Source organism: Triturus cristatus, chromosome 1_2 (assembly GCF_964204655.1).
Source record: "Triturus cristatus chromosome 1_2, aTriCri1.1, whole genome shotgun sequence".
Classification (NCBI taxonomy): Eukaryota; Metazoa; Chordata; class Amphibia; order Caudata; family Salamandridae; genus Triturus; species Triturus cristatus.
Window position 1 is genome coordinate 147,651,822 of NC_140580.1, and position 13,941 is coordinate 147,665,762.

Consider the following 13,941-nt stretch of genomic DNA (forward strand, 5'->3'; position numbering starts at 1 on the left):
TACAGATGACCGTCTAGTAGAGAGGTTGTTGCCTGAGAGACCACCTCCATACAATCCAGATTCTTATGAAAGGAAGTCGGCTCAAGCAGAAGAGACTAGTGGATCACAGACTCAGTCAGAGGTGAGAGTAGAAGGGAAGATCTTGATGGGAACTGAGGTCACGAAAAATCAGTCTGTAGTAAACGCAGAGGTTGGGAGAGGTGTGAGGTTACCAGATGCTCTCAAGGTACCGGTTACCATTGGACCCATTGTCTCAGTTTACGACCCAGATCAAGAGAGAGTTGGTAGTCTAGTACAGTCAGCTGTAGGATCGAGGAGTGTGGTTGAGGGAAATGGATTAGTGAGTGGAATGGAGCAGACTCCAAAACCTATAGAATGGAGTACGCCACTGCCAGCCACCGTAGACTCCTCTAAGGGACAAATCAAGATCAGATTTGCGGATGTGGGCACCGCCGGTGAGGAATCAGAATCAAAGTGAGAGAACTGTAGAAAGGGAACAAGGCCATTTAGCAAATCATTCCGTTTCTAGGAGTATGTCAAGAACAGGAATGCGAGTACGATGAATGGAATGGGGCAGCTTGTCGAGAAATACTGAAGGGAGCTTTGAAAGGGAGGATGCTAGATGTGGTAGGGTTAAAAGCGGAAGTAGACAAAATAATAAGTGGAAATTTGCCTCCGCTTGCGGGAGAAGCCCGTTGAGTGGTATAAGTAGGTTGATCGGTTTAAGATCTCGAAGGTGTTGTGGATTGACTTGAATACGTTGTTTGACATTGTGGTTCCAGGTGAATTATGGCCCGAATGTAAAATTGCTGTTGAGTGGCCAACTTCAGAGCCCGAAAGGGATCCTGTTTCGAATGGTCCATCACCCATAGTCATGAAGAAGTTCGAGCAGGTGATCACATGGTTAAAGTCAACAATTTCACCTCAGGATATTGATTGGGTTAAGATAGATCGGACAGTGTAAGAACCAAAAGAGACAGTGCATGAGTATTATTAAATTCTCTTGCAGGCTTTCAAGCAGTACAGCGGATTAGATGCCTTAGAGACTAAAGACATGGGACAGTTTGTCTCAAAGTTTGGGTTGGGGTTGAGACCAGAGGTTAGTCTCATGATACAGCAACATCTGATTTGCTGGCAGAATAAGCCTGTAGATGAGATTTTACGGTTTGCCAGGTACTGTAGTGATGAGATAGAATCGAAGCACATGAAATTGAAGGATAAGTTGATGCTTGTCCAGATGCAAACGGTTCAAGCTCAGTCTGGTGGAGGGACTTTAGGAAGGAAGCAGGGAAATAACCAAGGAGGAAATCAGAATGCCCAGAATCAGGGAAGACCAAAGTCAGTTGATCCCAAGACAGGGATGGATGTGGCGACATTGAAAAAGACCACCGCGTATCATCTTTGTCACCAGGTTGGACATTGGAAACGCGAGTGTCCCTTGAACCCAATAAATCAGGCACAGCAAGAAGTAGAGATAACTCAGGTACCTGTAGTTCCCACGGTGACTAGACCTAGGATGGTGAAAGGGGGGACTAGTAGTCCACAGGTGCAAGTTCCTCGGCCACCTAGGGTTCAAAATGTTCAGCAGGGAGTCCGAACTTATCAACAGATGCCCTTGTTCGAAGGGTGTGAGGAGTTCGGTCCAGACCCATTGGCATGACGGTGCCTGAAGGGGGAAGAAGACTGCACACTTGGAGCAGTCTTGGAGGTAGACCAGAGGGGACCATTTGTAGAGGCAGATGTTGATGGTCACCCTACCACCTTTTTGGTTGACACTGGTGCTACCCGGTCTACTGTAAGATCAGCAGTAGTCCCTAACCTACCCCTCTCGGGACAATCGATCCAAGTTGTTGGCGTAGCAAATAAGAAATTGACTAGCCCATTGACAGAATCAATTCCTGTGAGAACAGGAACATTCCGAGATCGACACCAGTTCGTGGTGTGTGACTCGAGTCCAGTTTGCCTGTTAGGAAGAGATCTGTTGTGCAAGTTAAATTGCACCGTCTATTGCACACCGAAGTGAGTTGAAGTACAGACAAGAGATGATGATGCAACCTTTAAGGTTGCAAATCAGCATTTGTGCATAGAAATGTACCCAGCGCTGACAGTGGAGGAACTTCCACTTGATTTGAGGGACTCTGTGTCACTTGATGTGTGGGACTTCAGTGGAGAAGAGATTGGATTGATCAAAGTGTAGAGCCAGTGAAGATTCAGGTCAAGTCGATTGTAGAGTTCCCTAGGACACCCCAGTATAATTTGTCACCTGAGACTATTGCAGGGCGCAAACCTGTAATTGAGTCTATTATGAAGCAGGGAATTCTGAAAGAGATCATGGGTAGCCCATGTAATTCACCTATCATGGGACTATAGAAACCCAGTGGGAAATTCAGGATCGTACAAGACCTGCGAAAGGTCAATGCGATAGTTGTTCCATTTTGTCCGGTGGTACCGAATCTATCTGTGATACTGTTTCAAATTCCATGTGAAGCTGAGTGGTTTACCGTGATTGATCTGTGCCAGCATTCTTCTCGATCCCACTCCATGAGGAAGGCCAATTTCTTTTTGCTTTCCGGCTGGAGAACTGTGTGTTAACGTGGTGTCGTATCCCACAGGGGTATACAGAGAGTCCATCGATCTTTAGTCAGATCCTGAAGAAGAATCTTGAAGGTCTTGTGTTGCTGCCGAACTCCGTTCTGGTGCAATACATTGACGATTTGCTTGTTGCCTCAGAAACAGAAGATGCTTGCAGAATTGATACCATTGCTTTACTGAATCATTTGGCTGAGAACGGACTCAAGGTGTCCCCGAATAAATTGCAGTACTGTTTGAGTGAAGTGCAGTATTTGGGTCACAGAATTGAGAAGGGCAAGAGAAAGGTGTCACCAGATCGCATTGAGGCTATTATGAACATGCCTGTGCCCACCACTCAGAGAGAGGTCCGAATGTTCTTGGGGATGGTTGGCTACTGTCGCCAATGGATTCCCAACTTCTCCTTTGAAGCAAAGCCTTTGCAACGGCTGACGCACAAGGATGTGAGTGATCTGGTACCATGGGACAATGACTGTTTGATGTCATTTTTGAGGCTGAGAGAAGCCCTGTGTCGCGCTCCAGCTTTGGGGATGCCTGATTACAATAAGGCATTCACATTGTTTTGTTGCGAGAGAGAAGGTTGTGCATTGTCAGTTCTGACTCAGAACCACGGAGGTGTCCGTAGACCAGTTGCCTACTTTTCAATTACTTTAGATCCAGTAGCTTCTGCGTTGCCCGGATGTCTCAAATCCGTTGCTGCAACAGGTATCAGTATTGAAAGATGCCAGAGTATTGTAATGGGACATCCACTTACAGTTTATGTGCCACATTCTGTTGAACTGTTGATGACGCGGACCAAAACACAGCACCTCACGAACAACAGATTAACACGTTATGAGCAAGTTATACTTGCTGCAGAGAATGTGACTTTGAAGAGGTGTTCTGTTTTGAATCCCGCAACATTGATGCCTATTCCAAATGTTGATTGTGAAGATTGTGAGGATCACGATTGTCTCGATGTGACTAAACTATGCACCAAACCGAGACCAGACATTGTCAATGAACCGCTTCCTGACCCTGATGAAATTTTCTTTGTGGACGGTTCATGTTTAAGAGACGAAGTTGGTCGATTAAGAGCAGCGTTTGCAGTATGTACCATCACAGGAGTGGTTGAAGCTGCTTGTTAGAGGGAGTACACTCCGCACAGGTAGCTGAAATCATTGCTGTGACCCGTGCCTGTTTGACTGCTGATCAGATTCGGATAACGATTTACACTGACAGTCAGTACGGGTTTGGTGTGGTTCACGATTTCGGACAGTTATGGTCACAGAGAGGGTTCATGACATCTTCTGGTTCACCCATTAGAAATGGGGAATATGTGAGACAATTGTTGGAAGCATTGCAGTGTCCTAAGGAAATTGCGGTTATCAAATGTTCTGCCCACAGTAAAGGGAATGATTTTGTTTCCCTGGGAAATAATTATGCAGATGAAGTTGCCCGGTTCTGTGCAGAAAAATGATATATATTTACAGGAGGGTACACTGAAGAAAGCCAAGAAAGAACCGAGCTCAGCATGATGTTAGCCATGGCCGATACATGGGAGGAACTAAAACGATTGCAGGATGAGGTCACTGATCAAGAACGAGATAGCTGGATACAAGCAGGATGTGAGAAGGGAGATGTGGATGTGTGTGTCTCGAGTGATGGACGAGCTGTGCTACCGGAAAATTTGTTGAACCCAATGGCAAGATTGATACATGGTGCAGTACATCTTGGTAGAGACGCAATAGTGCGAGTGTTCAGACAGACATGGTAGAATCCGAAGTTTCGTGCGGTTGCTGAAGCTGTGTGTCAGAGGTGTGTTACATGTCAACAGATGAATGCAGGAAAGAAGAATGTTGTAACTTTGAGTCACATTGGGAGGTCCTTTCAATAGGATGCAGTTGGACTTTATCGAGATGCCGAAGTGTAATGGGTTGAGGTACATCTTAGTTGTGGTATGTGTCTTTTCAAGATGGGTGGAGGCTTACCCAACACGTAGGTGCGACACACTCACTGTAGCTCAGCTGTTGTTGGGGGAACTTATCCCTAGGTTCAGATTTCCGACCTCTTTGGAGTCGGACAGAGGGACACACTTCCACAGTTAGATCAATAAATTGCTCTGTACTGCTTTGAATGTGGATCAGAGATTGCATTGCAGTTATCGACCAGAGGCTTCTGGGATTGTGGAACAAGTTAATGGGACTTTGAAAGCGCGGATGGCCAAAGTGTGTTCTTCGACATCCCTGAAATGGCCTGACACATTGCCCTTGGTCCTCATGAGTCTTCACAGTGTTCCTGATAGGAGAACGGGGTTGTCACCTCACGAGATCCTGATCGGGAGGACAATGCGACTACCAGCAATACCTGCTACTGCTTTGATTAACATCACAGATGATTTAATTCTCGACTACTGTAAGGGACTGGCTGACGTAGTCCGTTCTGTGTCCCAGCAGGTGCAAGCAGCAACTGTTCCAGCTGCAAGTGACCTGTGCCACGACCTGTGCCCGGGAGACTGGGTGCTTGTCCGCAAGCACGTGAGGAAGAGTTGCCTGGATGTTCGTTGGCGTGGCCCGTACCAGGTAATACTGGTCACGAACACGGCAGTGAAGTGTGGGGGACTGCCGAACTGGGTGCATGCCTCCCATACCCGCAGAGTTCCAGCACCCTTGGAAGATACAGCCCCTCTCGTGAATGAAAATCCAGCTGAGGTGGCAGGGCCATCTGAGAGGGCAAGCCAAGCTGTGAGGGTTGCTGATGCAGTTGGTTGTGCACTAAATCGAGCTGAAAGGGGTTGTGCAAATCAAAGCCCCGAATTTGACTCAGACAGAGAAAGTGTTGATGTGGGTGGAGTAGAGTCAAATTCAGTTGAAAGAGGAAACAGTGCACAGGGTACCCAAAGGGAGAGCAGAGGTGCTGCAAGAGCAGAAGAGGTTTGGCCTGTGAGTTAGAGATGGCTGAACTTGAGATTGGCACCTGAAAGAGATCTTGCCCCAGTTTCTGAAACATCTGAATCTGAACAGAGCGAAGAAGAGCAAGCTCGAGGTGGTTTGAGAAGGCCCAGGAGGAGAAGAGTGCTGTGTCAAAGGTACGCCTCACCAGAGTGGGCATACGCTGTGACTGATGCCAGGAGTGTTGATCTCAGGGAGACTGAGGTCCTTGACACTGGTCGGCGATTCTCTGAACCTGAAAGTGGATGTGCTGATGCTGGTTCCAGGGGTGGAGATCGAAGGAATACTGACTCTCACTATTCCGAAGCCACCACTTCTGAGCAAGATTCGTGAGCTGATCCTGGAGAGGTTGGTTTTTCCAACCTTTGGTTATGTACCACCGCATCAGGAGCTAGTGGTGCTTCGTCTTGAACTTTTGCAGCGTGTTTTAGAGATCTTGGGAGCTGATCTTATTTTGGACTGGAGGTGAACTTTCTTATACGGAAAAATCTAGAGAAGATAACCTAGGCCCGAGTGGAAGAAGAATAAACTTAGGGACTTTCCATCGAGACAACGAAAGTGGGCTAGGGAAGTCTTTTTGTGGACTGTGTAAATAGGGAACTGAAAGTTGCAAGGGGATTTCCAGCTCTTGAAGTATCGTTCAACTGGATGACAAGCGATATCTGGAGGAGAAAGAGACTCTTAATTGTTCCTAAGACCAAAAACTTTGGGAACTTTGCAAAGATGGTAGATGCTGGAAATACTCACAATAGGTCTAAATTAGTGACAGGTACACTCATAGGGTTGGTAATAGTTTCTATAGCCATAATAGTTATAGCCTTGTATATTGTTTCACATGAGCAGGAAGTGGAGGTACACCTACTCCTACCACTTCTAGCCAAAAGGAGGTTACTATAGGAGCTAAAAGAGCTTTACTAATCGAAGAGAGTGGTAGATTTCACATAGACCTGTCTAGAAGTGATTTTAAGCTTAATGCGTATGCAAAGTTGTTGTACGAGTATGTTGATGCGATGGATGCGAAAGATTGTTATGTGTGCATGCAGCTACCTTCTTCCGTAGATGAGGGTATTAGATACCATCACCTTCCACTAACGTATGGAATTTCTTGTAGTCTGTTGCTTAGTATCTTTTATGAAAGAGGTCAGTTTGAGTATTTCTTTTCCAATTACGATGCAGTACTTCCTGAGGTTCCAGCTTACAAGCATTTGAATAAATATGATTATTATAAATCGGAAGACAGACTCCGGAAGTATTTCATACCGTCTTTGGAACTGGATACGGCTTATGCTCACCAACATAATTTGACGTGTTCATTGTCAGACACAGAGAAGAAGTTCATAGGTCAAGTAGAAGATAGATATAGAAAACTAACACAAACACGAAATACAGGAGATAGTCCAGTAGATTGGACTGATGAGGAGAGATTACACAGATCTAAGGGGAGTTATGGACCCATAGCATTAGACCAGGTGCAAAAGGGGAAGTTGTGTGTGAGACATCCTCAGACCTACTATGAAAAGGTTTCGGTAGGACAAAGTACGTGTGATCATGTCTTCACGATGGAAGATTCAGCTAAGAACTTTTTGCAAGGTTCAGTGCAAGTGATCCCAACTGTGTATTATGTGAGTGGAAGGAATGCCTATGTGAGGTTGCCTGCGAATTGGTATGGTACATGCTATTTGGCTATTATCTTTCCGAAAATCTATCATGCAGAAGATTTGGAGCTTTTGGAGACTGGACATCATTCTAGAGCCAAGAGAGCTGTGAGTGCAGGAGCAGTGATTGGTGATGTCTTTGGAGTGATAATACCGAATTTGGGTGTGGTTTTGAATGATGTGAAAATCAGAAGGCTGGCGACTGTGGTTGATGAGTTGTCAATGAATACAGCAAGGTCTTTGATATTGGTGGATGGACACATGTTATCGATAAGGACGATGTTTTTGCAGAACCGCCTTGCTTTGGATGTATTATTAGCAAAAGAGGGCGGAGTCTGTAAATTACTGAAGGTTCAGGAATGTTGTACGTATATTCCAGACAACAGCAAGGATCTGGAGACATACATAGACAACATTACCACGATTCATCAAGAGATTGAGGATTTGACTGAAGAGGGTGTGTGGGAAAAGATTGGTAAGGGATTTGGTCGTGTGGGAAACTGGTTTGCGAATTTGGGGAAAGGGTTCCTTGGGTTCGTATTAAGACCCCTTATCATTGTTGTGGTTTGTGTGATCTGTTTGTGGGGTCTCATCAGAGCTTATAAGTGGTACAGAGGAAACAGAATTGAAAGAGCTCTCAGAGCGAGTAAAATGCGAATGGCTAGACTGCAGGACAGTCAGTATCAGAATTTTAAGAATATGGAGAGATTCCGACAGGGGAGGATGGCGACAAGTACTGTTTAGGTCGGTTCTTTCTCCAAGGGAATTAATTGTGTGATGGTGTGATGACATTTGTCATCAAAGGGGGGAACTGATAGAGCGTCATGTTATTCTGAAATTTGTAGGGGTGCATCATAATCACTGTTAGTCCGCACCCATATATTATTCGAAGTAGTTTAAGTGTGAAATAGAAATTATATTATTAGAATCGTTTAACATAGGTGTGATTAGAAATGTAATCATGCTTTTATGAAGAGTAATGTCGTAGAGCATTGCAAATGTATTTTCGTAAATGCATAATGTTTGATTTTCATGTAATGCAATGTATTAGTTTAAACGTGTGCCATGTTAAAGTTACACGTGAAGTTTGCTTATTTACGTTTAAAAGAATAATGAACTAATGCTTAACGTGTGATTTAGTAATGTGTTTAACAGTGTAAAGGCCTGATTGCATATATGTTTTAAGAGAAAGGCCTGTTCATTTCTTATGTTAGCTAACGTTGTAGGCCGAAAATGATTTCCCTTGGTAAAGGCTTTGGGTTTTAGGAGAATGGAAAATCTTAGAGAAGAGAAAAGTTTTTCGTTACCATATTTCTGTTGCAGGTGCAAGGACATTTAGCTCATTAGAGAGACTAGGTCTTTGTTTTAGGAGTTAGGATGGTATGAGAAGCCAACAGGGGAGTACATTGGAATTTACGGATGATACTTTCAGCAAAGAAGGTGCCTGGGACCAAAGGTCAAGCTAACCGTCGTTGGATGGAGTACAAGTTTCACTGGAAAAGTACTGGGAGAAGACCTGGCTGAAGAGGTGTGCCGAAGGGCGTGTTCTACGTTTTTGGGATTTTGTATTAGGGACAGTGCCCCGAGGGTTGAGCAGTTGAGGTTTAGATGGGCCGCTAGAAGGAGCATCTTAGAACGTGCTCCGACTAAGTGAATGTACTTCTAAGGAAGTCTTCACTCCTGACACCTTTTTACACTCTTGCCTGGGAGGGAAATGTTAAGTAGGGATGTCACCTTAGAGCCAGAGTAGGGATAGACTAACTGTTTTTCTTTTTAAGCTAATTATTCCTAATGTAGATATTGGACTGACCATTGCATTTCTTATGCTCCTAGAGCTGGTTATTCTTTTTGTTCTGAGTCGTATGGGACTTTTGCGTATACTTGCGTTTGTTCTAGTGCCCATTTATCTTCTTCACCTTGTGCTAAGGTGTCTGTATGTGCAGTTATTTTTGGTTGTCATAAAATCCCACGAATTTTAGATTCGGAGTCAGTGGTCCTTTTTGAGATAAGATTTTATTCTGGTGATAAAGTATTGAAAATTGAATTTCCTCCCCTCTACACTATTTAGCAGATAGAAAGATCCTGCCGGCCTGAGAGGATTCTTGGAGAGAACCAGGTAGGCAAGAATCCGGCCCTATCAACATTGACAATGCCAATAGAACGGGCATTGCAGCGTTCTTTCGGCTTTGCCAGTGCTTGTTCGGTGGTGCTGAACAAATGTGGAAGTGATATTGAGAACCAGTTGAGAAGCTTTGAAGTAAAACAAGGATGTGGTGTAAACAAAGAAAAAATAGGAGAGTAAGGGGACATGTACTTGGTCCACGCACTATAGGAGGGCCAAACACAAGAAGAGGGAATGATGCCCACATGCCATGATGAATGGCATAAAGAAAATGAGAACCATGCAGAAGTTTAGCAATGGTAGGAGATGTGTGGCCAGTAAGCCCACAAATAGAACACAACATGTCTCTTTGAAGTAGCGCATGTGCTGTCTAGCTGAGAAGAGCATGCGCTGTCTAGCCGAGACATAAAAGCAATAGATTTCTCACAGGCGAAACCTACTGATGTAACCAATGCTTGTTGTGTATAGAAAAACAGGGACATTAAGTGATTTATCCGTAATAACAAAATGGGGAAATGAGGCTGAGGCTACGGAGATGAGATGGCATCCTTTTGGGAGAGGATATGGCGTAAGGGCCGGAGCTGTTGACTAGGGAGCTGGTAAACTGGGTTTGAGTTTCGGTGTCGGCTTAAAATCCTTAATTTTCGCCAAGCACTCCAATACCTTTGGGTGGTGTTGGCGCTATATAAAGCTGCACAAAAAAAGTAACTGGTGCTTATGTAAATCACTCTAAAACCTTTGAGTGGTGTCGGTGCTACAAAAACTAGACAAAAAATGTGAAAAACAGAGTCAGTGGAGGAGGGAATCAGTGCAATGGAGCTCAGCGGGGGCAAGCAGCGATGGACTGGAGGTAGACGGGCAACCAAGAGCAAATGTGGGCTGCCTTGGGGAGATTAAGTAATTTGCCCATAATCACAAAATGTGGAACTGAGGCGAAAGCTAGGGAGACGATGTGGAGTCTTCTTAGGAGACTATGTGGTGTAGGGGCCAGAGCTGCAGACGATGGAGCTGGAAACCCAGTTTGAGTTTTGGCATGGGCTAACATCCTTGATTCTGGGCAAATCACTTACCTTCCAGCGTCTACAAAAATGAATGTGTCCTTGTGTAAAGTAACTGGTGCTGATGTAAAGCGCTCCAAAACCTTCAGGTGGTGTTTAGAGCTATATAAAACTGCACAAAAAAAACCTAACTGGTGCTTATGTAAAGAGCTCCCACACCTTTGAGTGGTGTTTGCGCTACATACAACTGCACAAAAATAAAGGTGAGAAGCAGTCGGGGGAGAAATGGATTTAGGGGAAGAGAGGATCTGTGCAATGGGAGTTCAGCATGGTCAAGCAGAGACAGGCGAAGGTTGACAGTCTACCAACAGTAAATGCGGGCTGCCACCGGGAGATTAAGTGATTTGCCTTAGTTTACGATGTCCATGTGAAAAGGACCCGGGCCGGGTAGGCAAAGCCGGACCCAGTAGAGGCCCGGTAAAAACGCCATCCGGGGGCGGAGGCCCTCTCCCGCCTGCCCCCCCCCTTCCACATTAGCATAGAGGCTAGGCCGACGGGGGCCAGGATTGGCCCCCTTTGGCGTTAACAAGCCCCCCCAATCAGGGGGCGAGCGGAGGGGCCGGGGGGGGATAAAAGGGGACACACGGCCCTATTGGAAACACGCATCCCCCCCGCATTTGGGACCGAGAAAGAAGAAACGGCGGAACATACCTGGAGGCGTTCATCTGACTTTTCGTCGCGGCAAGGACTCTGCAGTTTCCGGCCCCAGGCGACGTTCCAGCCGACGGGTCAGCTCTGCCAGGCAACGGGGTTGCGGAGTGGCAGAGGGCATCCTCGGAGACCGGAAGCGATCACGAACCGGTGACGGCGCCCCCTCAACAGCGGACGAACGGGGGCAGCGTGTACGAGAGCCTCCACCCCCACCATCGTGGTCCGAGAAAAAGGGGGCAGAGGCATCTGGCTTCCCTCCGACGGCAGCGCCGGCAACGAGTGAGGCGTCCGCAGTGTGCAGCCAGGAGCCGTTGGGTCTTCCGGAAGGACCAGAGCAGCGTACGCAGGAGCCCCCACCCGCCTTCGCCCTTTCCAAGGGAGCGAGGCATCCGGCGGCCAAATACCGCCGGCAGCGAGCAGCGTGCTGCGGGGTTAGCACGAGAAGAGCCTCCACCACCAACGGCAGCGGGAAGTACAAGCAAAAAATTGAGCGACATCGCCGGGGGCCGTGTATTGAAGCACGCTAGAGGCAGCAACAGCCACGACCTTCCCGCCCCCGGCATTTTTTCAGCACAGCGGATCGGCGCCAAAGCACGGGGAGCGGAGACAATCGGAAGCAGGGAGGAGCCCGCTCAAGGGTGGCGCGCCCCCTTAAAGGGGCAGGATCCCTTTCTGCTAGCGTTATCTCGACATCAGTAGCTTTCCTTTGCGCTGGAGGGCACAGGAAGCCTGCGTGAAGCAGGTTGCCCATAAAAGCTGCACGAAACCGGCACGACAGACGGGGAATAAATAAAAAATTTTTTTTTTAAATAAATGGCAAGCCGGAAAGGGGCAACGGGGAGGAAGAAACAGCCCCCGGCCCGCTTCAGGGAGGTGCAGGAGAAGCCAGCCGCAGCAAAGAATGACCTGAAGAAGCGCAAGGAACACGACTTGGACGACAACTTGCAAGACATGCTGGAGCAAGCCAGGGCCCTGGTGGCATTGAAAGGCCGAAGCTGGATGGACCAGCAAATCAAGGAAGGGGCCCTGGGAAAAGGAAAGCGGCAACGACAAGCATCAACAACACCGCCACCACCAAAGAAAGCAGCAAATGGGGGCCTGCAGCCAAAACGGCAGCCCCCCGCAAGAGCAAAGCTGGGTCAAGCAACAAGGGAAGGCCCCCCCAGGCGGCCAGAAGCAGAGTCCCAACGGCACCAGAACAGGCGGTCAGCTCCGATTCGGAGGACAGCAGCGATGGCGAGGGGTCTGTAGCCAGCACGGCATCCCCCCAGGACGGACACCAGAAGAGCACCCAGGGTAGGCACGGAATGCCGCGCAGCACACGGGGGCGCAAAGGGGGTCCGGGGCCCCAAAACGGAATGGGGCAACAGGTTAACGCGGGACTCCAACAGGTTGGGGACAATATGGCAATACAGGGTACGTGGCCCATGCACTTCCCATGGCAAACAGGTACAGAGGGGGAATCAGTCAACGACTGGCTAGAACAGGGGGCATGCTCGGTTGCCTATGCCTCGATGGACGATGCAGTGGACTTGGTAAGGCAGGAAGGGACGGGGGCCTTAATGGCCAAGTCAGACGTAGAGTCAGCATTCAGACTGTTGCCGGTACACCCAGACAGCTACCATCTATTGGGTTTTAAATTAGATGGGGGTTATTACTATGACAAGTGCCTCCCGATGGGCTGCTCAATATCATGTGCACATTTCGAGGCCTTCAGCAGTTTTTTGGAATGGGAACTGGGAAAACGCGCACCAAGAGGGGGGCGAGTCCACTACCTGATGACTTCTTATTTGTGGGAAGGGCAGACACAGAAGACTGTGCTACTCTCCTTAGTAATTTCATGGTGATGACGCAGGAACTAGGCATCCCCATAGCACAGGATAAAACAGAGGGTCCCACAACTAAACTGACTTTCTTGGGGATAGAGCTAGACTCGGTAGCAGGGACATGCAAGCTGCCACCAGAAAAAGTAGCCGACATGCTCAGCGACAAAGAGGTTGAAACAACAAAAGAAAGCGACACTGGGTGAGATACAACAGCTGCTAGGAAAACTGAACTTTGCCATAAGAGTAATCCCCGCAGGGCGCGCGTTCGCCAGTCGCTTAGCCTGGCTCACGAGGGGCATGACACAGAGGCACCACAGGGTCCGCATCACACAGGGAGTGAAGGACGACCTAGGTCAATGGGAGAGTTTTCTGACAGAGTTTAACGGCACTCTGATATGGCGGGCCCCTTGGGTAACGGCAAGCGAGCTGGAACTCTACACTGACGCGGCAGGGGGGTACGGCTTCGGAGCAATTCTAGGGAATGCTTGGTCGGCGGGGGAGTGGCCAGAGGCTTGGCACGCATCCGGGCTAACCACAAACATATCATTGTTAGAGCTCTTCCCCATAGTTTTAGCGTCTACATCTGGGCCCCCCAACTAGCAAATAGACAAATCACGCTATGGTCTGACAACCAGGCAGTTGTGCAAGCAATCAACATGGGAGCTGCGCGATGCCCAGCAGTATCAACCCTGCTGCGGAAACTAGTGGGCTGCCAATTGAGAGGCAACATAGCACTGAGGGCAAGACACATTCCGGGAGTGGAAAACATAGTTGCGGATGCCATTTCTCGTTTTCAGTGGGAAAGATTCAGGAAGCTGGCCCCAGGCGCAGACAGAAGGATGACCCCGATGCCGGAGGAAGCGTGGGCATGGGTGGAACCGGGTTGAGGTTTTTACTGGACAACGCACTGGTCCCTAAGACCAACATCCATTACAGGAAATGCTGGGAGACATTCAGGGGCAAGACAGGGCTAAAGAGGGGTCAATGGGCCACTCAGAAGGAAGTCCTAGAATTCATTGATTGGGCCTTCCTGGAAGGAAAGTTGAAAGCATGGACCCAAGCACATTTAAGTGCGGTAGTGCACTACACAAAGATGGCAGGGCGGGAAGA

General features: G+C 47.8%; 1 pseudogene; it reads left to right on the forward strand.

The window, feature by feature from the left end:
- Positions 1 to 12,681: 12,681 nt before the first annotated feature.
- Positions 12,682 to 13,718, forward strand: LOC146866984 (uncharacterized; annotated as a pseudogene).
- Positions 13,719 to 13,941: the final 223 nt, after the last annotated feature.